Here is a 22562-nt window from a genome sequence, read left to right as displayed (position 1 = left end):
ACTCCTCTAGGGATTCACACAAACACAGCTGTCTGTACCTGCCATATCCCTCCTTCATTTTCTCGACCAGGCCCTCAATTTCTTTCGTCAGGCAGCACTCTTTCCACCGACCAGCCTTGGCCTTAACAGGAACTTACTGTCTATATACTCTCATTGTCGCAGACCTATGGAGGCAATGGCAGATGAGGATACAGAAGCAATCATTCTCAGTAAAGATGTAATGTTGGGAAAAGTAACAGCCGAAAGATACATGGGTCTCCTGGCTCTGATGGAATGCATCCCAGGGATAAAAGAGATGGTGGGATATGTGAGGTCATCCATTTTGGTCGGACTAACAGCAAACTGGATGATGAAATGGTGAAAACGTGCACCATGCTGCTGTACAGAGGGAGCTGGGTGTCCTTGTGCATGAATCACAGGAAGTTGGTTTGCAGGTGCAGCAGGTAATTAAGGCAGTGAAGGGAATATTGTCCTTCCTTACCAGAGGGATGGTTATGCTGCAGCTGTACAGGGTGCTGGGGAGGCCACACCTGGAGTACTGTGTACAGGTTTGGTCTCCTTACTTCAGGAAGATGTACTGGCACTGGAGGGAGTACAGAGGAGTTTCAGTAGTTTGAGTCAGGAGTTGAGGGTAGGTGTATGTGGAGAGATTGAGAAAACTGGTTCTATAGTCATTGTACTTTAGAAAAATGGGAGGTTGGATAGGAAACAATAAAATTAGGAAGGGAGTAGACAAGACAGAAGCAGGGAGGCTATTTCCACAGGGGGCGGGTCAAACTACAGAGCATTACCTCAAATAAGGGGGAGCAGATTTATGACTGAGTTCAGGAGGAGCTTCTTCAGCTGAAGGGTTGTGAATCTGTGGAATTCCCTGCCGAGTGCAGCATTTGACGTTATCAACTTGAATGCCTTTAGGCAAAAGGTAGATTTGTGAAAGGAAAAGAATTAAGGGTTATGGTGAGAGATCAGGAAAGTGGAGCGGAGGCCATGAGAAGCTCAGCCCTGATCTTATTGAATGGTAGAGCAGGCTTGAGGGTCCAGATGAAAGTTCTTGCCTTGTGCCATCAAAATTGGCCTTTGTCCAATTCAGAACCTTAACTTTTAGATCTGGTATATTATTTTCTGTAACTATTTTAAAATTATTAGAATTATCAGAGACCCCCAACAGTGTGGAAGCAGGTCATTCAGCCCATCACATTGATACTGACCTGGAGAGCCTCCTAACCTCCCCCTGTAACATTGCATTTCCCAGGGCCAGCCAACCTACACATCCCTGAACATTATGGGCAAATCAGCCTGGACAATCCACCCAACCTGCACATCTTTGGACTGTGGGAGGAAACCAGAGCACCCGGACGAAATCCATGCAGAAAACCCCAATAAGGTGATTATCCCTTTCTTATTTCCCAGTTCCACCTAAATAACTTCACTGGGCGTACTCCCAGGAATATCCTCCCTAAGCAAAAACATAATGCTATCCCGAATCAAAAATGCCTCTCCCCCTCCTCTCTTGTCTCCCTTCCTATTCTTCCTATAGCATCTATACCCTGGAACATTAAGCTGCCAGTCCTATCCATCCCTGAGTGATGCCTCTGTAATTGCTATAATATCCCAGTGCCATGTTCAAAACCATACCCTGAGCTCCTCTGCCTTCCCTGTCAGGCCTCTTCTATTGAAGTAAATGCAGTGCAACTGCTCAGTCCGACTTCATTCTGTGCCTTGCCCTTGCCTGCCTTGACTATTTGACTTCTGAACTGTACCAGCCTCAGACATATCTCTTTCCTCACTATCTTCTTGGGTTTACACCCACTCCCTCACTGGTTTAATGCCTCCTGAGTATCACCAGCAAGTCTCCCTGCCTAGACATTAGACACCTTCCAATTCAGGTACAATCCATCCTTCTTATGCAGGTCAACTCTACTCCAGAGGAGATCACAGTGATCCAAAAAACGTGAATCCTTTTCCCCTGCACCAGCTCCTTAGCCACTCAATGAGCACCTCCTCCTCCTCTGTAATATGGACAATTTCCAAGATGTCACCATTTATTTCCCCACATTCTATATCTCCCATGTACTTCTTCACAGTAAACACTGATGCAAAATACTTGTTTCCCTATCTCGCCCATTGCCTGCAGCTCCACACAATGGCTGCCTTGCTGATCTTTGAGGGTCTCTATTTTCTCCCTAGTTAGCCTTTTGTTCCTCATTTATTTACAAAAGCCCTTCGGATTATCCTTAACCCTATTCGCCAAAGCTATCTCATGTCCCTTTTTTGCCTCCTGATTTCCCTCTTAATTATACTCCTACTGCCTTTATACTCAAAAATTTTTTGGATTGGAATAAATGCAAAATATAACATCCTGACAAAACAAACGAGGGTAGGACTTACACTCAATAAAAGTAGGGCCTTGAGTAGTGATATGGGAACAAAGAAACCGAGGACTTCACGTCTTTGACGTTTGTGTCACATGTAGACACATAACCACATAGGTGGTTATGATGCTTAGCACACTTACCTTCATTGTTCAGACCTTTGAGTACAGGAGTTGGGACGTTATGTTGAGGATGTACAGGACGTTGGAAAGGCCTCTTCTGGAATACTCTGTCCAGTTCTGGTTGTGCTGTTATAGGAAGGATATTATTAAATTGGAGCAGGTTCAGGAGAGATTTACCTGCATGTTGCCATGAATGGAGGGATTGTGTTCTCAGGAGAGGCTGGATAGGCTGGGAATTTTTTCACTGGAGTGCAGGAAGTTGAGGGGTGACCTTATTAGAGGTTTATAAAATCAGAAAGAGTGTAGATAAGGTGAATGGACGAGGGAGAGGGGGATTCAAATCTCGGGTGCATTCATTTTGAGAAGAAACGAGAAAGATTTGAGAAAAGACATTAGGGTTTTAAAAAAAAATTTATATGTGTGAAATGAACTTCCAGAGGAAGGAGTAGCTGTGAATACAATTACAATATTTAAAAGACATTCAGATAAGTACATAAATAGGAAATATTTGGATGGATGTGGACCAAGCGGAGGCACGTACAATTAATTCAGTTTGGAATTATGGTTGGCATAGACTGGTTGGACCACAGGGCCTGTTTCCTTGCTGTATAACATTATGACTCTAATCCTCACTAACTCTAAATTCCTCCATCCTCAACTCTCCTGATCACTGTCACCTCATCCAGCCTCACAACTCTTCCTTATTTATATAATTCCTCACCAGCCACAGAACGCTCCCTATCTCATGTCCTCCAGTTTCTCAAATCTCTGCGATATGTGCCTTTCTTTAGTTCCAGCCTTGAGGATGCCCTCATTCACTCTGATTGGTTGGAAGACAAACTGGTACGGCCTGGTCCTCCAGTACTGCCCTCTGCCTCCTATTGGCCTGCGCTGACATCAATCATCGGGGCCCATTGTGAGGTGAGTGGTGGGATTCTGCCTCTCTCTGCCCTGGGATGAGCGACATCATTCACAGTCAATGGGGCAGTATCACAGAGCACAGGGGCTGGGGCTATTCAGCCCATTTGGGATGTACCCTCTCCCTCTGGAGATGCTGCAAATCTGTCCCAATTCCCTTCCCATTTGCCCATAGCCTCCCAAATCTTCCCTTAAAAAGTAAAATTCCAGATACTCAGAACTTACTGAATAAAATAATGTTCACATTATTTGCCAATTACCTGAAAATAGTTACTAAAATTGTGACATTGTTAACATTTCCACTCTCTCTGCAGATTAGCTATCCTAGAAACAAATTTGCACCTGGTCAAAAATCACTGCTTAACCTTCTCAGCTCCAAGGACAATTATCTGTGCTTCTGCTAGCTCTCCACAAAAGAGGAACACATCTTATTTTCATTTATTAGTGTCATAGAGATGTACAGCACAGAATCAGACCTTTGGTCCAATTTGTCCATGCCAAATAGGAATCCTCAACAAATGGAGCCCCATTTGCCAGCTATTGGTCCGTATCATTGGAAACTCTTCCTCTTCATGTACCCAATCGGATGCCTTTCAAATGTTGTAACTGTATCAGCTTCCACTATTTCATCTGGTAGCTCATTCCACACATACACCACACACAGCTTGAAAACTTTGCCCCTTAGATCCGTTTTTAATCTTTGCCCTCTCAACCTAATCCCATGTGATCTTATTTTGATCCCACCTAACTGGGGGGAAAGGACCCTGGCTGTTCACCTTATCCATGCGCTTCATGATTTTATAAATCTCCATGAAGTCACCTCCCAGTCTTTGACTCTCCAGGGAAATTAACTCTGGCCTATTCAGCCTCTCCCTGTAGTCCAAATCCTCCAACCCTGGCAAAGTCTTTGTAAATCTTGTCTGAACTCTTTCAAGATTCACAACATCCTTTCCAGAACAGGGAATTTCGAACTTAAAACAGAATTCCTGAAATGGCTTAATCAATGTCCTGTCCAACCACAATTTGACGTCTCAGCTTCTGTACTCAATGCATTGACCAATAAATATAAGCATACCAAACACCACCTTCACTAGTCTGCCTACCTGCGACTCTACTTTCAAGGAACAATGAACCTGCACTCCATGGTCTCTATGTTCAGCAACATTCCCAAGGACTTTACCATTAAGTGTACAAGTCCTGCTCTGATTTGCCTTTCCAAAATCCATCAGTCATCTTTGTCACATCTTCAAAAAAACTCAATCAAGTTAGAGAGAGAGAATTTCCCACACACAAAGCCACGTTAACTATCCCTAATCAATCCTTGTCTTTCCAAATACATGTAAATCCTATCCCTCAGAATCCCTTCCAACAACTTACCTACCACTGACGTTAGGTTGACTGTTCTCTTGTTCCCTGGCCTTTCCTTACCACCTTTTTAAAATAATGGCACCCATCTTCCAGCACCTGACCTGTCACAAACAATGATATAAATACCTCAGGGAGGGGCACTGCCATCACCTTCCTAGCTTTCCACAAATTTCTGGGATACACCTGATCAGGTCCCAGGGATTTATCCACCTTGCTACTGTTTAAGACATCCACTACTTCCTCCTCTGTAATCTAGACACTTTTCAAGTTATCACTATTTATTTCTCCAAACTCTCTAGAATAGAATAGCATAGTATTTCTCCCACCTCCTGTTGTTCCATAGATGGCCTTGTTGATCTTTAAGAATTCCTATTCTCCGTCTGGTTATTATTTTATCCTTAATGTATTTGTAGAATCTCTTTGGATTCTCCTTAAAAACTATTTCCTAGAGATATTTCAAGTCCCCTTTTTGCTCTCCTGATTACCCTCGAGTATATTCCTGTAAAAACGTGATCCTGTACTCCCAATTCCTCAGCCTCTGCCATATCTGCGCCCAGCAGAAGCAATTCCACTCCAGGACATCCAAGAAAGGTTTCCTCTTTCAAGGACCGGATTTCCCTCCCACTTGATCAACAATGCACTCCAACGCATATCCTCCACTTCCTGTACCTCCGCCTTCCCCCCACTCCTCCAACCACAAGAAGAATATAATCCCCCGGTCCTCACCTGCCACCCACCAATTGCCATTAATCTCTGCTATGTCCGCTACCTACAGTCAGACTCCACCACCAGGGATATATCTCCCTCCCCAGCCCTTTCTATCTTCCGCAGAGACCATGGGATCTTTGGTGCTCATGTGCTGCCCTACAGATACCTCAGTCACTCACCCTGCCAAATGGCCTCGTGAGATTATCACTAGATGGATAATCCAGACACCCAGATAACGTTCTGGGGCCCAGGGTTTGGATCCTGTCACGGCAGAGAGTGGAATGTGAATTCAATAAAAATTTGGAATTAAGAATCTATTAAAGACCATGAATCCATTGTTGATTACTGCGAAAAAAAACCTCATCAGATTCGCTAATATCCTTCAGGGAAGGAATCTGCCATCCTTACCTGGTTTGGCCTACATGTGACTCCAGACCCACAGCAATGTAGTTGACTCTTTACTGCCCTTTGGGCCCAGCCAGTGACACCCTCATCCTGTGAATGAATAACAAAGAAGGTCAAGTCTTGTACACAACCATACTATTCTTACAGAGAAGTCATCTCTTAGTAAATTTGCTTCTCAACTCCCTGCTGACTATTGGGGAAGTGGGGGGGGGGGGGGTTAATAGTACCATCCCAATAAGGAGATCATCCCTTTCTTATTTCTCAGTTCCACTTGTATAACCTGCCTGGATGTACTCCCAGGAATACTCTCTTGAAGCCCAGCTGTAATGTTATCCCTAATCAAAAATACCACTCCCCCTGCTCTGTTGCCCCCTTTCTATCTTTGCTATAGCATCTAAACACTGGAACATTAAGCTGCTGGTCCTCTCCATCATGAACTCTTCCCTCATTCTCTCTCTGGGTTTACCCACATTCCTTCACTGGTTTAATGCCTCCTGAATAACACTGGCAACTGTTCCCTTCCAGTACCAGTACAATCCATCCTTCTGATGGAGGTCAATTCTACCCCACAAGAGATTCCAATGATCCAACAATGCAAACTCTTCTATTCCTATGTCATTGATACCAATAAACAACAGCCTCCCCTCAAAATGGTTATTCTCCCCTTTAAGAATATTCTGCTCCCTCTCCGAGACATCATTATACAAAAATTACACATTCGAATAATAAACCTTACACTCATCAGGTCATTATAAAAGGATTACATGAAACATTGAAGGTTTGGGGAGACCTTTTGCGAGAATGCGATGATTCAAAGGAGAATTTTTAAGCAGCAAATTGGATTGATCTGGAACACAATACTCACACACACAGGTCCTGATATACTGAGTAATTCAATCAGAGTTTAGCAGAACATTTACTGAGATTACCATCTGAATGTCCACCTGTAATATCCTGTAATACAAGTTTATAAAATCTGTCACTCTTAGTTCAAGTTAGAAACCCACACCATCCCCTCCTTGTGGCCCAGGATGACTGTACATATTACCCTTGAGGACATCAGCAGTCAACTCAGGGGGAAATCTGTGGGTTTCTGGGAAATTGCAACTTGAGATCTCATGTGACTGAACACAGCAGTTCTTTGACACATTGGAGAAAATGATCCAAGCGTCAGTGAGATATGGGGAACAAGAATTACTTTCTTTTCTTTCATTCCGTGCTGTCGCTCTGCCTCATCAATAAGACATGGGTGTGAAAGGCTAATGCCTAACGATGGGCAAGTTGTCTCCATTCCTGACCAATGGGGAGGAAGATCCTCTCAATAACTCCAAAGCGTATCCCTATAAAGATAGCAACTCTGTCTGCTTCCCACTGCCCAGTGCTCCCAGTAAATGTTTAGAAGAATGGGAAGGGGGGGGGATATCTCCTAGAAAAGGCATAACTGTAAAGGTCTAAGAGGATTATGAAAAGAAAGATGCATAGGAGAAGGGGGCAACAAGTTGCCAGACGGGGTGTAACTTGGGAAAATGGGAAGTTGGTCATTTTGGAGAAGATAATAAAAGAACAAAGTATTATTTAAATGGTGGAAACTATAGAAAGCTGCACAACAAAGGGACCAGGGTAAATTGTTCAGGAAACACAGAAAGCTACCACACAGTTACAACAGGGAATCAGGAAGGGGAATCGAATGTTTTGTTTCAAAGGTTTTCAGTATAAGAGTTTGGAGTATATACCCGAGAGTAACGTGTGGAACTGCTGGTGAGACCACCATATCTGCAGTAATGAGAGCAGTTGTGGTCCCTTTAGATAAGGAAATGTGTCACTTTATTGGAGGAATTTCAGGGAAGATTCAATGAGATGATCCCTGGTTTGGAGGGATTATCTTTTAAATAAAGGCTGAAAAGATTGGGACTCTACTCACTGGATTTTGGAGAAAGAGAGGTGGTCTCATTGAGACAGATGGGATTCTTCAGGGGTTTGACAGGATAAATACTGAGAGGATGTGTCTGAGGGTAAATACTGAGAGGGGAGTCTGAAACCAGATTCTGAGTCACGGAATCAAGGGTTCTGTTTTGGATTCAGGCTTAAGGTGACACAGATGCGGGTAAGGGGTTTCAGTAGCAATGGAGCTGGGGTGAGGTGGAGAAAAGCAACGTTTAAGAGATTGGAATTCCTGGTGTTGTGATTGTGTGGATGTCTGATCAGAAGGTCACCTTGGGGTCAGATATAACAGCAATATTGTGAAGAGTGTTGTTCTGCCTCAGAGAGTTCCCAGTGGGAGGGAGGGGCTCAGCAGAAAAGTAAAGGTAAGGCAATGGGTTTAACCGTGACAATGTTTCATTGGAGGAAATTGCAGCTAATCGAGTAGTGGCAATGTGGTAAGCAGTTTGGTAACTGAGTAACAGTGGAGTAATGGAGAGGGATGATGGGGAGGGAGAGCTGGGCATCATCAGTGTACATGTCAAACCTAACAGTGTTTTTGGACGACATCACCTCCTGGCAGTATGTACGTGAGATACAGGAGAGACCAAGGATAGATCGTTGAGGGACACCAAATGCAAGGAATTCAGAAAGGAAAGGGAGAGTGGAGATGGAGCAGGATTTTCCAACAACGGTGAGGTCAAATATTAGTTTTTCACAGAATGGGAGAGAAGGACATAACCAGAAAAGACCAACAGACAGAACAAGGAACAATATCTATGAATTGGCGAGGGGGGGTGATGAGGTGGCAGCGGAGGAAAGAGAGTTGGAAAATGAATTTAGCGAGATTAGGGTAAAGGGTCAAAGTGAGCTCTGATAAGGCTTGACAAGAGACTGGAGAAAGATGTAGGTTTAGGACAAAAACCAGGAACACCACGTGAGGCAGTTTGGCTCTGTGGGCTCGTGGGACGGAGAGAAGCAGCAGATCGGATTATCTCAGTCTTAGTGACAGAGAAACTCCATGTGCTCCTCACTCGTTGTTGGAGGGGAGGATGGAGGAGACAGGATGACGGACAGTGTTTTACAAAGAAATAAAACCAGGGTTAGTGATATTTAAAATGAGTGAACAAACCTGATGTAGCTTTTATCCAGATTATTAAAACAAATGACTGAAGTCCTGGTTCGAATCCCATCTTGGCAGATGGTGGAATCTGAATTCAAGAAAAAAAAACGTATTAAGAGTCTCCTGATCTCCACGAAACCATTATCAATGGCGAAAAAAATCCTGCCAACCTGACAGCGGCCCAGCCAGCTATTCACTGTATTAATCATTGCAAAGTCTCAACACAGGAATGAAACTGGATGGACCACTCGGCATCTAACAAGGCACCATTTAATACAACCACAGATTTAGCCCTCTCAGTGGTGCAACGTCCTCCTCACTAACATATGGTTTTTGATGCCATAATGTGCAGAGCTGTCTCACAGACTAGTCAAGGAACAGCCTGACATAGTCATACTTACGGAATCATCCCTTACAAACATTGACCGGACACCACCATCACCATATCTAGATATCGAGAGTGTGGTGCTGGAAAAACACAACAGTCAGGCAGCATCCGAGGAGCAGGAGAATCGACGTTTGGAGCCTAAGCCCTTCATCAGCCTGACCTGCTCTGCTTTTCCAGCACCAGACTCTTGACTCTGATCTCCAGCATCTGCAGTCTTCACTTTCTCCTGAAATCTCTGGATATGTCCTGTCACACCGGCAGGGCAGAGCAGGCAGAGGTGGTGGCACAGTGGCGTACAGACAGGGAGGATTTGCCCTAGGAGTACACAGCATTGGCTCCGGAGACCAGGATGCCTCATGGCTCCTGCTGATTACCATGTACTGTACTGGCTGATGACTCACTTCTCCTTCACGTTGAACAACATTGGGAGGAAGCATTCAGGCAATAAAATGGTGTCAAACGTACTCTGGGTACAGGATTTCAATGTCCACAATCGAGACTAGCTCTGCAACAGAATTACTGACTGAGCTGGCCAGGTCCTAAAGGACATAGCTGCTCAACTGAGTCTGCAGCGGGTGGTGAGGGAACCAACAAGAGGGAAAAACATACTTGATCTCATTGTTATGAATTGACCAGCTGCAGATACATCTGTCCATGACAGTATCAGTACGAGCGACCATCACACATTTCCTTTGGAGACAAAGTCTTGCTTTAAAGTTGAGAAAAACCTCCATTGTGTTGAGTGACACTATCACCGTTCTAATGGGGACAGACTTTGAACAGATATAGGATCTCAAACTGGGAATCTCTGAGGCACTGTGGGACATCAACAGCAGCAGAACTGTACTCCAGAACAATCAGTAATCGCATGGGTTTGTAAATCCCGGTCTCACCCATCACAATGGACAGGAAAGGAGGGCATGCCATGAGCAGCATCAGGCAGACTTAAAACTGAAGTGCCAACCTGGTGAAGCTATCAAACAGCATCAGCAGCAAGCAACAGAGCTAAGTGATTCTACATCCAATGGATCAGATCGGAACTCTGCAGTTCTGCCACACCCAGTTGTGAACAGTGATGGACAATTAAACAACTCACTGGAGGAAACATCACAGATATCCCCACCTTTACTGATGAAGGGGTCTCACACACTCATGCATCAGATAAGAAGACAGCATTTGCAGCAATCTTCAGCCAGAAGTGCAAAGTGGGATGATCCATCTCAGCCTTCTCCAGTGGTTTCCAACATCACAGATGTGAGTTTTAAGCCAGTTCGATTCAGTTTGAATAACATCAAGAAATGGTTAAGTAGTGTAAAGGCTACGGGCCCTGCCAACATTCTGGCAATAATACTGATAGCTTGTGCTCCAGGACTTGCCACCCACCAAGCCACGTACCACTCCAGCACTGGCATCTACCAACAATGTGGAACATTGCCCAGGGATGTTCAACACAAAAACACTGGGGAATCCAACCCAGCCAATTTCCCTCTATCAGTCCACACTCGATCAGCTATAAAGTGATGGAAGATGTCATCAACAGGGCTACCAAGCAGCAGCTGCTCCGCAACAGCCTGCTGAGTGACACTCATTTTAGGCACTACCAGGGCCACTCAGCTCCCGATTGTGTTACCGCCCTGATTCACAATCTGGCAACCAGCTGTATCCCAGAGGTGAGGTGAGTGTGACAGCTCAGTCCCACTCCAAGACCACTAATTCTAGCTGATTCCACCCTCCTCTCAGCTCATATACTGAAACTCTCATCCATCGTGTGTTATCTCCAGACTTCGTTTTCCAAACACACTCAGGGCCAGCTTCCCACATTCAACCTCCCTGTAATCTCAAGAAAGTCTTAATCAGTGCTTGTTGATTCATCAAAAGACTCCTAATTATAATCAACAGCATGCAGCTATAGAAATGTACACCAAGGAAACAGACCCTTCGGTTCAACCTGTCCATGCCGACCAGATACCCCAACCCAATCTCGTCTCACCTGCCAGCAGCTGGCCAATGTCTCTCAATTTAAAATTCTCACACTTGATTTAATTCCTGGCTGTGATAATCCCTAGATCCCTGACCCACACACACTTTGAGACCTTGACAACCCATTTTCTTCGAGACTCCTAACCATTTGTTAACTCATTACTTCACCTGTGTGGCTATTTCTACAGTTGCTGAAGCAGCATGATCTGAAATTCGCAGCCAAAACCTCACAGGTCTGCTTTCCACCTTTAAGACATTCCTCAAAACCTGCCTTTTGTCAATGCTTTTGGTCACCTGACCTAATATCTCCATCTCTGGCCTTATGTCTAAAGTTCTCAATAGTATTTTTGTGAAATTATAAGCATGATAATAAAAATACAAACTGTTGTTGATTTGGACATTATTCATTCAGCAACAGTGATGATCTGAAAATAACCTATAATGCCACATACCCAACCACACTGTGAGAGCACCTTCACCACACAAACTGCAGCAGTACAAGTAAGTCAAACATCACCCTCTCCCCAGGCAACAGGGCTTTGGCATGAATCACTGCTGTCTGTGGAAGGAGAAACACAGTTGATGTTTCAGGGAATGCAAAATGCATTACAGGGAATGAAAATGGGGCAGAATTTGATAGTCAGAAATGGAAGGAAAATACACTTGCTTGTTGGAAAAAAGAATTCTTGACTATCAAAAATATTCAAGAAAATAATCTGATAACAGAGCAGTACATGGTCAGGGGCGGGGCCGCAATGAAAAACTAATTTACAAAGGGTCTATAAAAGTAATAATACAGTCGTAAACAGACCAAAAATACACCCATGGTTCGAGACTGAGGAAGCTAGATATTGACAAAGTGGTCATGAGGGAGCCCAGAGGTGAATCAGAGCAGTATTGGCTGCTATGATCACAATGACTCTATACTGAGAAAGGCTGCACATGCGCCTGGCTGCACCTTGCCCCCTACAAAGATGGCGGCGGTGCACGTGTCCAGTGAATCATTGTCCCGAATAAAGATGGCGGCGCTCACTCAGGCCTGCAGCCGCGCTGAGGCCATTCCTCATTTACTGCAAACACGGGATTGGGACGTTCAAATTTGTGTTTTCCGACGCAGACAATTTGTTTGTAAAATAGCAACACAGTTTTTCTCCCGTTTCCCTGTTTATTTCTTTCCTTACCGTTTCCTTTCTCTCCATAACTTGCCGAGCATTCATGACAGCGACTGCGCGCCGCGCGCGAGGGTGATCACATGGTTTAGTTTAGCTCCGCCCTACATTCACTTTGATTGGTTGGAGGACCAACCGCCCGCTAGGTCCTCCAACTCCGCCCACCGTCCTTCCATTGGCGCGGTGCTGACATCAATCACCCGGGGTTCCTTCGTAGGCGAGAGCATGTGAAGTGTGTCCTGCTTCAGCTGATATGTTGGGTAATGTGATGGGAGAGATTACTGAGGTTAAGAATTCCCTTTGTGTGAGCTCTGTAGTAGATTTCCTTTCTTCATGGAGGGAATTGCCTTCCTAGTCATGACTGTATAGCTGTGATTGATGAATCAATGCTACCTGAATCAGTACATAAACACCCCATTTTCACTCCTTTTCACAACATCTGAGATCTTTAGCACATTGTATTCTTTGGAAACAAAAAAAGCATGAAATGGAGCCTCAAGGAATCGGAGCAGGAGTAGGGCATTCATCACCTTCAGCTTGTTCCCCCATTCTATCAGATCATGGCTGGGCCAACCCAGACCTCAACACCTCTTTTATGCTTGATCTGCAAGCCCTCAACTGCTCAATATTTCAAAAATCTATCTGCCCTCTTTTAAAATAATTTGTGATTGAATCATAGATTCCCTACTGTGTGGAAACAAACAGGCCTTCAGCCCAACAAGCCAGAACAACCCTCCGAAGAGTAACCCAACCATTCCCCTCCCACATTTAACTTTCTCAATTGTTTGGGTGAGAAAATTCGAGCCATTCACTGAGAGAAAAAAATATTTACTTTTTCTAAAATGAATGTTCCCTTATGTAATGTCCCCTGGTTTGAGACTTCACTGGTGCTAGAAGATCTAGTCAACATCTCCTCTGTCAAGCTCCTCAGAATCTTGTTTCCAGAAGATCACCCCTGCTTATCTATTCTTGATAGGTCAACACTTTCGTCCTCAAAGCACCTAAGTGAATCTTTTTTGAATGGTCTCCAATGTTGGTTTATCCTTTATTAAATATGGGAGCTAACATTGTATACAGTACTCCAAGTGAGGACTCAGCAACAGCCAGTGTGGTTTACCAATCCTCAGTCCATGCTAATACAATACGCCGATACCATGAGCTCCTAAATTGTGCAATTAACTTTTATGTAGCACCTTATCATTTGGATTTTTAAAATCCAAATACAGAACATCATTGGATTGCCCTTTATCAGCCCTGCTTGTTATCTCCTCAATGAACTATCGCAAATTTGTCAAATATAGTTTCTCTTTCACAAAACCCAGTCTACCATGTTTAATGATCAGCTTTTCTAACGTCCTGCACTTTCTTACTTTAATATTCGACTCTGTAGATTCTTTCAGTAGATTTGCTAAGTATGATTCCCGTCTCTTAAATCCATGCGGACTCTGTCTAAACCTGTCAGTAAGAAACTTGACTGTACTCCAATGTAGTTAGTAAATGTATCTGTATTTATTTTTAAAAATCGATTACTTATCAATGCTGGACCCATGTAATATCAATGAATTAGTGACTCTGAATTTGGGTTATAATGTTTTTCTGTTAATTCCTTTTCATACTGTGTTATGCAGACAGCACCAAGTGATCACTCTTAATTGTGAGTAACTTTGAAAATAATATATTTTAAAAATGACATCCCAAAATGCTGTCTCATTATTGTGCAAGGAGGATTTTGCATTCAATAGTTTGCAGATAAAATTGAACAGATTTTTGCTGCAATTTGGCCAGACTGCAGGTTACCTCAAAGTGGCAACTCTGTTGTCAAATTCTTACTTGACACTGCCCAAGGCAATACTGATGGGACTTCACTTTGCCATCTTGTTCACCAGCTTTATTTCCAGATTTAATTCTATCATCATTCTAGAGCTTGTAATTACAAACAACTTCTCTTTTAGGTACATATGTAAATATCATACTGAAATGTTGCACTGAATGGTACCAAATCTGAAATTAGTCTCTAATCTGATAGTAACGTGCTTTGACCCTTCTACATATGTATTGGCATAAGTCTATGCCAGTTATTTTTCTGAAGCCTGTGATTCTTGATGAAGGGCTTATGCCCGAACCATCAACTCTCCTGCTTCTCGGATGCTGCCTGACTTGCTGTGCTTTTCCAGCATGACACTTTTCGACTCTGATGTCCAGCTTCTTTGGTCGTCACTTTCTCCTTTGAGTAGATTAAACCAAGAATAATTTTTGTTGATCAAAGTGCAATAGGAACCAATTCATGAAATTCAGCTACCTCACATTTACCTTAACTATGTGAAGGCTAAGACATTACTAAATTATTGTCAGTAATTGAAACCGTGCTGACAAATTTGTGCAGTATCAGTGCCTCAGCTTTAGAGTGTTCCCAGATATCGCGCAGCTGTAGTATTTTGTTTGGCACTCAGCTATATGTTGTTCTCACTTGTTTCTTTGTGAAAGATTACAAAATTAACTTAGATAAATGAACTTATGATTCCTTTAACCAATATTGGGAGAAAACAAATGTCAGTATTTGAGGTGCTGATAAAGTAAAATAAACTGATAATCAGTAGAAAGGGTTTAAGATGGATATGGAATAAATGCTGGCAAATGGGACTAGATTGATTTTGGATATCTGGTCAGCATGGACTGAAGGGTCTGATTTTGTGTTGTACAACTATGATTTCATTCTCTCAATTATTCAAGAAGTTGAATACTTCGAGGAGGAAAAGGAGGATTTATGCAGAGAATGCACTTGAAATGATGATTGAGGTATATCAGACTCACATTGTTTCATGACCTTTTCCTCTGGGTTCTTCAATGACCAAACTTGTTTTATTATCTGAATAACTATGTATCATGTGATTTGTTTCGCATAAAATATTTCGTTAGGTTATAGTGAACTATTAAGAAGTGTTCATGTTTAAAATTTAGGCAGCTTGATTGTTAAGCAAGAAAATGTTGGCATTTTACTCCCACTGAATCATTGCTCTATAAAAGGTAACAAGCTTTTTATCTTTTCTGGGCACTGAATATATGGAAGTCAATTCTGAAGGAAAACATCCTCGTCGGTAATGTTCCCACATATGTGGACTAATTGCTTCTGGTCACTCTTCAGGTTATAGAGGCTCGGAAAGAAATGAGTTGGCCAAAGTTAGCCACATCATTTGGATTGACTGTGCTCATTGGGGAAACTTGCAAGATCTATTGAAGAAACACGTGTTTCAGAGTGTATGCAATAAACCTGAACATTGTTAATTTATTCACAGAGCTTGGGACCCGACTGGAGCAGCAATGAAGCTCGTATTGTTTTGTTAAATTTCCGAGCTTGCCAAATTAATGTTGGTAAATGCAGGTGACTTTATCAAAGCACATTTCACATGCCCCCGCCAGGAATTTGGTCCCAATTCTGTCAGTCCATCCATTCCTATGGATAAGAGGTATTTTAAATGTGAGCACTCCATTTAACTATTTGAATTGAATACTTCAGTGGTTAAGTCCTCTTGGATTCTTAATTTCAAATTACTCAATGTGATTTTTTTGTCCCCACTGAATTTTCCAAGCACTGGGCAGTTCTGGAATATTCCAAATATTTACAATAGATGCATTCACACTCTTGAAGGTAACCTGGCAGATTTGAATACCATTCAGGTAGTCAACAATAATACATAAGTAACTTTATGAATTGCTTACTGTACACCAACAACGCAAGCCAAGTATTAGTGAAACCACAGATTGTTTCACATGGATTCCCAAATCTAAACAGTGCATTCCAGATGTGCTCACTATCACCATCTGGGAGCAGTCTCCCAAAGTGCTCCCAGAATTTAGAAAGCGCATTCACTGCCCTCCAAAGCTAAATCTGCTGTCACAGGCTTCACTCTTATTGCATACAATGACATTTATTATCCAATTCTTTAACGTGACAATGATTTTACAAACAATTTGTAGAAGTGAATGGAAAGTGTGATGTTTGCTTGACCTTTGGCTCTATGTATCAGACTGAACTGAACCTTTAGCAAGATGTGGGATGTTTCCCACACACGTTGTTTAAAAAAGCAAAGATTATGCTCTGAGGTTTAAATGTTCAATCAGGTTTAATAAAAATCCTTCCAAAAATTGAGAGTTTGATTTCAGCTCCTTTCAAGAGACATGTTCTCGGCCTTCAATTTTGTGAAATGTGATCATTCTTTGGTAAAGGTGGCTGTGTGCAACACTGCAGGATGTTGTGCTGAAGTACCTCATTGGGTGGAGGAGCTTTATGACTGGTGTAACTTGGCTAATTTTGAGATGGAATGTCACTTTGAGTTAAATCTTGTTTTTAAACTGAGGCGTGCTTGTGTAACTCAAGTGTGGAAACTATGCTCGTGTTTGCATTGAACCTTTCACTTTTGGAGATCAGTATTTTTCCGATGTGTTTTGTAAATAAAGCTCAATATAGAAAGTACAGTGTTGGAGAACCGCAGGTCCACAGCATCTCTGAGGGGAATAAAACATTGTAAGTTCAAAGTCTCATGACCTTTTGTCTGTTCGGACGAAGAGTCAGTGAAGTTGAAATGTAACATGTTTTTCTCTTCACCGTTGCCCTCAGAACTGCTGAGATTCTCCAGCACTTTGTTTCTGGGGTTCAGATCTCCAGCACCTGCAGTTTATTGTTTTGTTATTGATCCTATGATTTGACTTGGGGAGCGAGAGGCAGCAACTGTGATCAACAAGGATAAAACTCCCCAACCACGGAAAACAAACCGGTTCTTTATACTTTGCAAAACACAACTGTAAATAAGAAATGCAATTAAGCTAAGTGCAAGATGGCATATGACCGGCCTTGTGTCAAACCTGCTACTCATCTTTGAGGATTAATCTGTCAGAATTGTGTTTGCTCGCTTCCTTTGAGATCACAGTCCACAAATGTCCCAGTTCCAGTTCCTGGGCCGGGCCCAGTTACCACATTGCAGTTGGGTGGGGAGCTTTGTGTCAGCCTGAAGTTTTTGTTAAGAGCTACATTGCAGGTTGAAGGTGACGGTTTTGACGAATATTGCGTCACAAACTTGGAGGAATCCTTTCGAATGTATTGATTAACTGCACTGAGCCTGTTTACATGCAGCCCTGTTAGTAGTGCTGTCATATTCTCAGTTAAGAATCACACAACACCAGGTTATAGTCCAACAGGTTTAATTGGAAGCACACTAGCTTTCAGAGCGCCGTTCCTTCATCAGGTGATTGTGGAGGGCACAATTCTAAGGCACAGAATTTATAGCAAAAATTTACAGTGTGATGTAACTGAAATTATCCATTGAAATATCCATTGATTGTCTGTTGAGTCTTTCACCTTTCATGTTCGAATACCATGATAGTTTCACTTCTTTCATGTGTAAATCACAAAATCCTTTTTAAAAAGTTGCATTCCTGACAGTGGCTCACCCAATCACTCACTGTATTTATCACTGCACAGTCTCAACAAAGGAATGAAACTTGATGAACCACATTACATCTACCGATGCACCAGAAAATACAAGAACACAATCAGCCCTCTTGTCCCTGCAACTTCTGCCTCACTGTGGGCCAACAACAGCAGCAGAACTGCTGTTTATGGAGTTCAACCTGGATAAATGCAAGGTGATGCATTTTGGAAGGTTGAATTTAAAAGCTGAGTACAGGATTAAGGATAGGATTCTTGGCAGTGTGGAGGAACAAAGGGATCTTGGTGTGCAGGTACATAGATCCCTTAAAATGGCCACCCAGGTGGACAGGATTGTTAAGAAAGCATATGGTGTTTTGGCTTTCATTAACAGGGGTATTGAGTTTAAGAGTCATGAGACCTTGTTGCAGCTCTATAAAACTTTGGTTAGACCGCACTTGGAATTCTGCGTCCAGTTCTGGTCGCCCTATTATAAGAAAGATATGGATGCTTTGGAGAGGGTTCAGAGGAGGTTTACCAGAATGCTGTCTGGACTGGACGGCGTATCTTATGAGGAGAGGTTGACTGAGCTCGGACTTTTTTCATTGGAGAAAAGGAAGAGAAGAGGGGACCTAATTGAGGTATACAAGGTAATGAGAGGCATAGATAGAGTCAACAGCCAGAGTCTATTTCCCAGGGCAGAAATGGCTAACACGAGGGTCATAGTTTAAGCTGGTTGGAGGAAAGTATAGAGGGGATGTCAGAGGCGGCTTCTTTACACAGAGAGTTGTGAGAGCATGGAATGCATTGCCAGCAGCAGTTGTGGAGGCAGGGTCATTGGGGACATTTAAGAGACTCCTGGATATGCATATGGTCACAGAAATTTAAGTGTGCATACATGAGGATCAGTGGTCGGCACAACATCGTGGGCTGAATGGCCTGTTCTGTGCTGTACTGTTCTATGTTCTATGTTCTAACTGTACTCCAGCCCAATCTGAAATCTCATGGCTTGGTATATCCCCCATCCAACCATTAACATCAAGCCAGGGGATCAACCCTAGTTCAATGGAGAGTTCCACAGCGCATGCCAGGAGCAATACCAGGCATACCTAAAAATGTGGTGCCAACCTGGTGAAGCTACAGTGCAAGCAACACCAAATAGAACTATGTGATCCAACAACCAGTGGATCAGGTCGGAGCTCTGCAGTTCTGCCACACCTAGTCAGGAATGGTGATGGGCAATTAAACAACTCACTGCAGGAAGCATCACAGATCTCCCCACCCTTACTGATGGAGGGGCCTCACACATTCATGCAACAGACAAGACAACAGCATTAGCAGCAATCTTCAGCCAGCAGTGCCAAGTGGATGAGCCTTCTCCATTGGTCCCTCACATCACAGATGTGAATAGAATTCGTTGAAAACTTATTTCAAATCAGATCAAGAAATGGAGAAGTAGTGTAAAGGCTGTCAGCCCTACCAACATTGTGGCAATAATACTGATGGCTGTGCTCCAGAACTTGCTGCCCAACAAGACAAGTACCGCTCCAGCTCTGTCACCTACTGACATTGTGGAACATTTCCCAGGGATGTTCAACACAAAAATGCAGGACAGAGCCAACCCAGCCAATTTCCCTCCATCAGTCGACACTCGCTCAGCAGTGAAGTGATGGAAGGTGTCATCAACAGTGCTGTCACGCAGCTGCTCAGCAATAACCTTCTGTGACACAAAGTTTGGGGTCAGTCAGGGCCACTCAGTTCCTGAGCTTGTTACAGACTTGATTCACAAACTGACAAACAGCTGAATCCCAGAGCTGAGGGTGATAGCCCAGTCCCACTCCAAGACCATTATTTCGACTTCAGTGATATCACCTGACCTCACCACAGCCTCAGCTCATTTACTGAAACTCTCATTCATTCATTTTGTTAACTCTAGATTTCATTTCTAAACCCATCCTGGCCAGAATCCCACATTCGCCCTCCCTATAATCTCCAGAATTATTGAAAACTCTACCGCCCAAGTGCTCACTTGTACCAGAACTTGCTGATCCGTCAAAAGGCTTCCATTTATAAGCAACAACAATTTACTTTCACACCCCTTGACTTAATTCCTGGCTGTAATCATTCCTATCTCCATGCACCAGATAACCCTTTCACATCTCAATAACTCATTTTAGTTTAGACTCCCAATGATATGTTTATTTTTGAGTTCAGCTATGTGACTGTTTCTATAGATTCCAAGGCAACACAGTCTGGAATTCCCACCCTCTAAGATCTGCATTCTTCCTTTAAGTCATTCCTGAAAAATTGCTTATTTCGCAAAGGTTTGGTCACCGGACATAATATTCTCCATCTGTGGCCTTACGTCAAAAGTTCTCAATATTTTTGTGAAATTAAAACATGTTGATTTGTACAGATATCTTCTACTCTTCACTATCTCTGAGTGAATAATCTGTAATGTGTCTTACCCAACCACGTTGTGGGAGCACCTTCACCATACAACTGCAGCAGTACAAGGAAGTCAAACATCACCTTCTCAACAGGCAGCAGAGCTTTGGCCTTGATCACTTGTATCTGTGGAAGGAGAAATACACATGTTTCAGAGAGTGCAGTATGAATTATAGGGAATGAAAATGGTGCAGAATTTGACTGTCAGAAATGGAAGGAAAATCCACTCAATTACTGGAAAAAAGAACTCTTGGCTGTCAAAGATATTGTGGAAAAAATAACTTGATAATGGAGCATATGGTCAGGACCTGGGCAGCAGTGAAGACTTCATTTACAAAAAGATCTGTGAATATAATAGTAAAATACTATACAGAACAAAAATACACACGAGAGACTGAGGAAGCTGGATAACAAACAAGTGGACATCAAGGAGCCCAGAGGTGAATCAGAGCAATGTTCACTTTTATGATCCCACAGTCAGAGATGTCTAGCACAGAAACAGATCTTCGGTCCAACCCATCTATGCCAACCAGATATTCTAACCTAATCTATTCCCATTTGCCAGTACATGGCCAACATCCCTCTGAACCCTTCCTATTCAAATGCTTTTAAATGTTACAATTTTAGTTGCCCTTTAGGCACCTTTTGAATTTCCCGCCCCCCCCCCCCCCCCCTAAACCTATATCCTCTAGTTCTGGGCTCCACCAACCCTTGTTTATTTACGCCATCCATGTCCCTCACGATTTTATAAACCTCTATAACATCACACCTTAGCCTATGACACTCCAGGGAAAATGACCTCAGCCTATTATGCCTCTCCCTGCAACTCAAGTCCTGCAACCCCTTGAAAATCAATTCTCAAACCTTTCAAGTTTCTGTGCCTCCCTCTGATAGGAGGGAGACCAGAACTGCACACAATATTCCAAAAGTGACCTAACCAATGTCCTGTCCAGCTCCTTTACCCAATGCTCTGAACAATAAAGGGAAGCATACCAAATGCCTTCTTCACTGTCCTATCTACCAGCGACTGATTTTGCTGGAGTGCTGTGGGTTTGAAGCAGTGGATGTGCGCTTCTCGGCCTTTTGGCTCGGAATATGTGTAGTTCCTGAGGACCGGAGGAAGAGATTCTGCTCGGGTGCTGTCGGTTCGACGCAGCGGACGTGTGCTGGCGGGGGACAAACCACGGGGATCGTGTTGCGAGTCGTCGGAGCTGCTGGAGACCATTGCTGGATCGTGATTGGACGTTGGAGGATCGTTTGGTTGTGCTGACCTGCTCTTGGTGGATCTTTATGCTGGCTTCGGCCTAACGCCAATTCAGGTACCAGCCAACCTCCGAGCTATGGCCTCAGCAGCCGCTCGCAGCCCTGGCCAGGGCATTCGCAACACAGCCAGGGTAACTGTGAAGAAGGTGGAGGAGCACACACCGGTCGATCGGACGGTGCTTGTGAAGAAGAATTTGCTGGAGTGCTGCGGGTTCGAAGCAGCGGACGTGTACTGCCTGCAGGATTTCCCTGCGGCAGGCTATTTCGATGTGACCTTCAGGAGCGTGAAGAACTGCGAGCAGCTCCTGAAGGTCTTCAAGGAGAAGGAAGGGGAGCCTCTGTTCTCCATCTTGTCGGCGGTCCCGTTGTGTGTGCTTCCTGTGCAGAGGAGTTGGGTTGTAACAATCCAGATGTACAACCCTCACGTCCCAGCAGCAGATGTCCTGACCTTCTTGAGAAGATACGTCCAGGTCGAGGGAGAGAGTACCGATGTGGTCGATCCTTTCGGGATCTGGACCAGCAAACGACAGGTCAGGGTAACCCTGAGGGTCGATGCCAGTGGGAACATCCTCCACCCACCCTCCAGCTTTGCCATCGGAGGAAGCAGAGGTTACCTGACATACGCAGGGCAGCCAAAAGTGTGCCGAACCTGCGGGAGGTCAGGCCACATGGCGGCGGATTGCAAGGCGACCGTCTGCCGAAACTGCAAGCAGGAAGGCCACCCGACCAAGGAATGGAAGGAGGCCAAGAACTGTAATCTGTGCGGAGAGGCGGGCCACATGTACAAGGCCAGCCCAAGACGAGGGGCCGCCACCTACGCACAGATGGCCGGAGGTGGCAACACAAGCCGTGGACCGCCTAAGACCAGCAAGGTACCAAAAAACAGCACGGGAACGGTGTCTGGAGGCACCCAGAAGGAAGGGCAGGCTGTAGCAGAGCAGACGGCAGACGGCGGG

General features: G+C 43.8%; 1 long non-coding RNA gene across 2 annotated transcripts in view; it reads right to left on the bottom strand.

Moving 5' to 3' along the window:
- The window catches only part of LOC148139457 (uncharacterized), a 55910-nt gene extending 46883 nt beyond the window's left edge, over window positions 1-9027 (bottom strand). The window contains exons 1-4 of one of the 2 annotated variants that reach the window (XR_015753621.1): window positions 8946-9025; window positions 6759-6847; window positions 5897-5983; window positions 2516-2620 (exon numbers count right to left, since the gene is read on the bottom strand). This is a non-coding gene — a long non-coding RNA (uncharacterized LOC148139457). Of the gene's footprint in view, window positions 1-2515; window positions 2621-5896; window positions 5984-6758; window positions 6848-8945 lie in introns of both variants that reach the window. The other variant, XR_015753620.1, reaches the window with a different exon arrangement.
- Between the last annotated feature and the right edge of the window lie 13535 nt (window positions 9028-22562).

This window comes from Chiloscyllium plagiosum, unplaced genomic scaffold (genome assembly GCF_037043375.1).
Source record: "Chiloscyllium plagiosum isolate Xiang-an unplaced genomic scaffold, Cpla_swu_hap1 HiC_scaffold_38, whole genome shotgun sequence".
In the NCBI taxonomy this organism is placed as follows: Eukaryota; Metazoa; Chordata; class Chondrichthyes; order Orectolobiformes; family Hemiscylliidae; genus Chiloscyllium; species Chiloscyllium plagiosum.
This window is presented reverse-complemented; position numbering and strand designations above follow the sequence as displayed.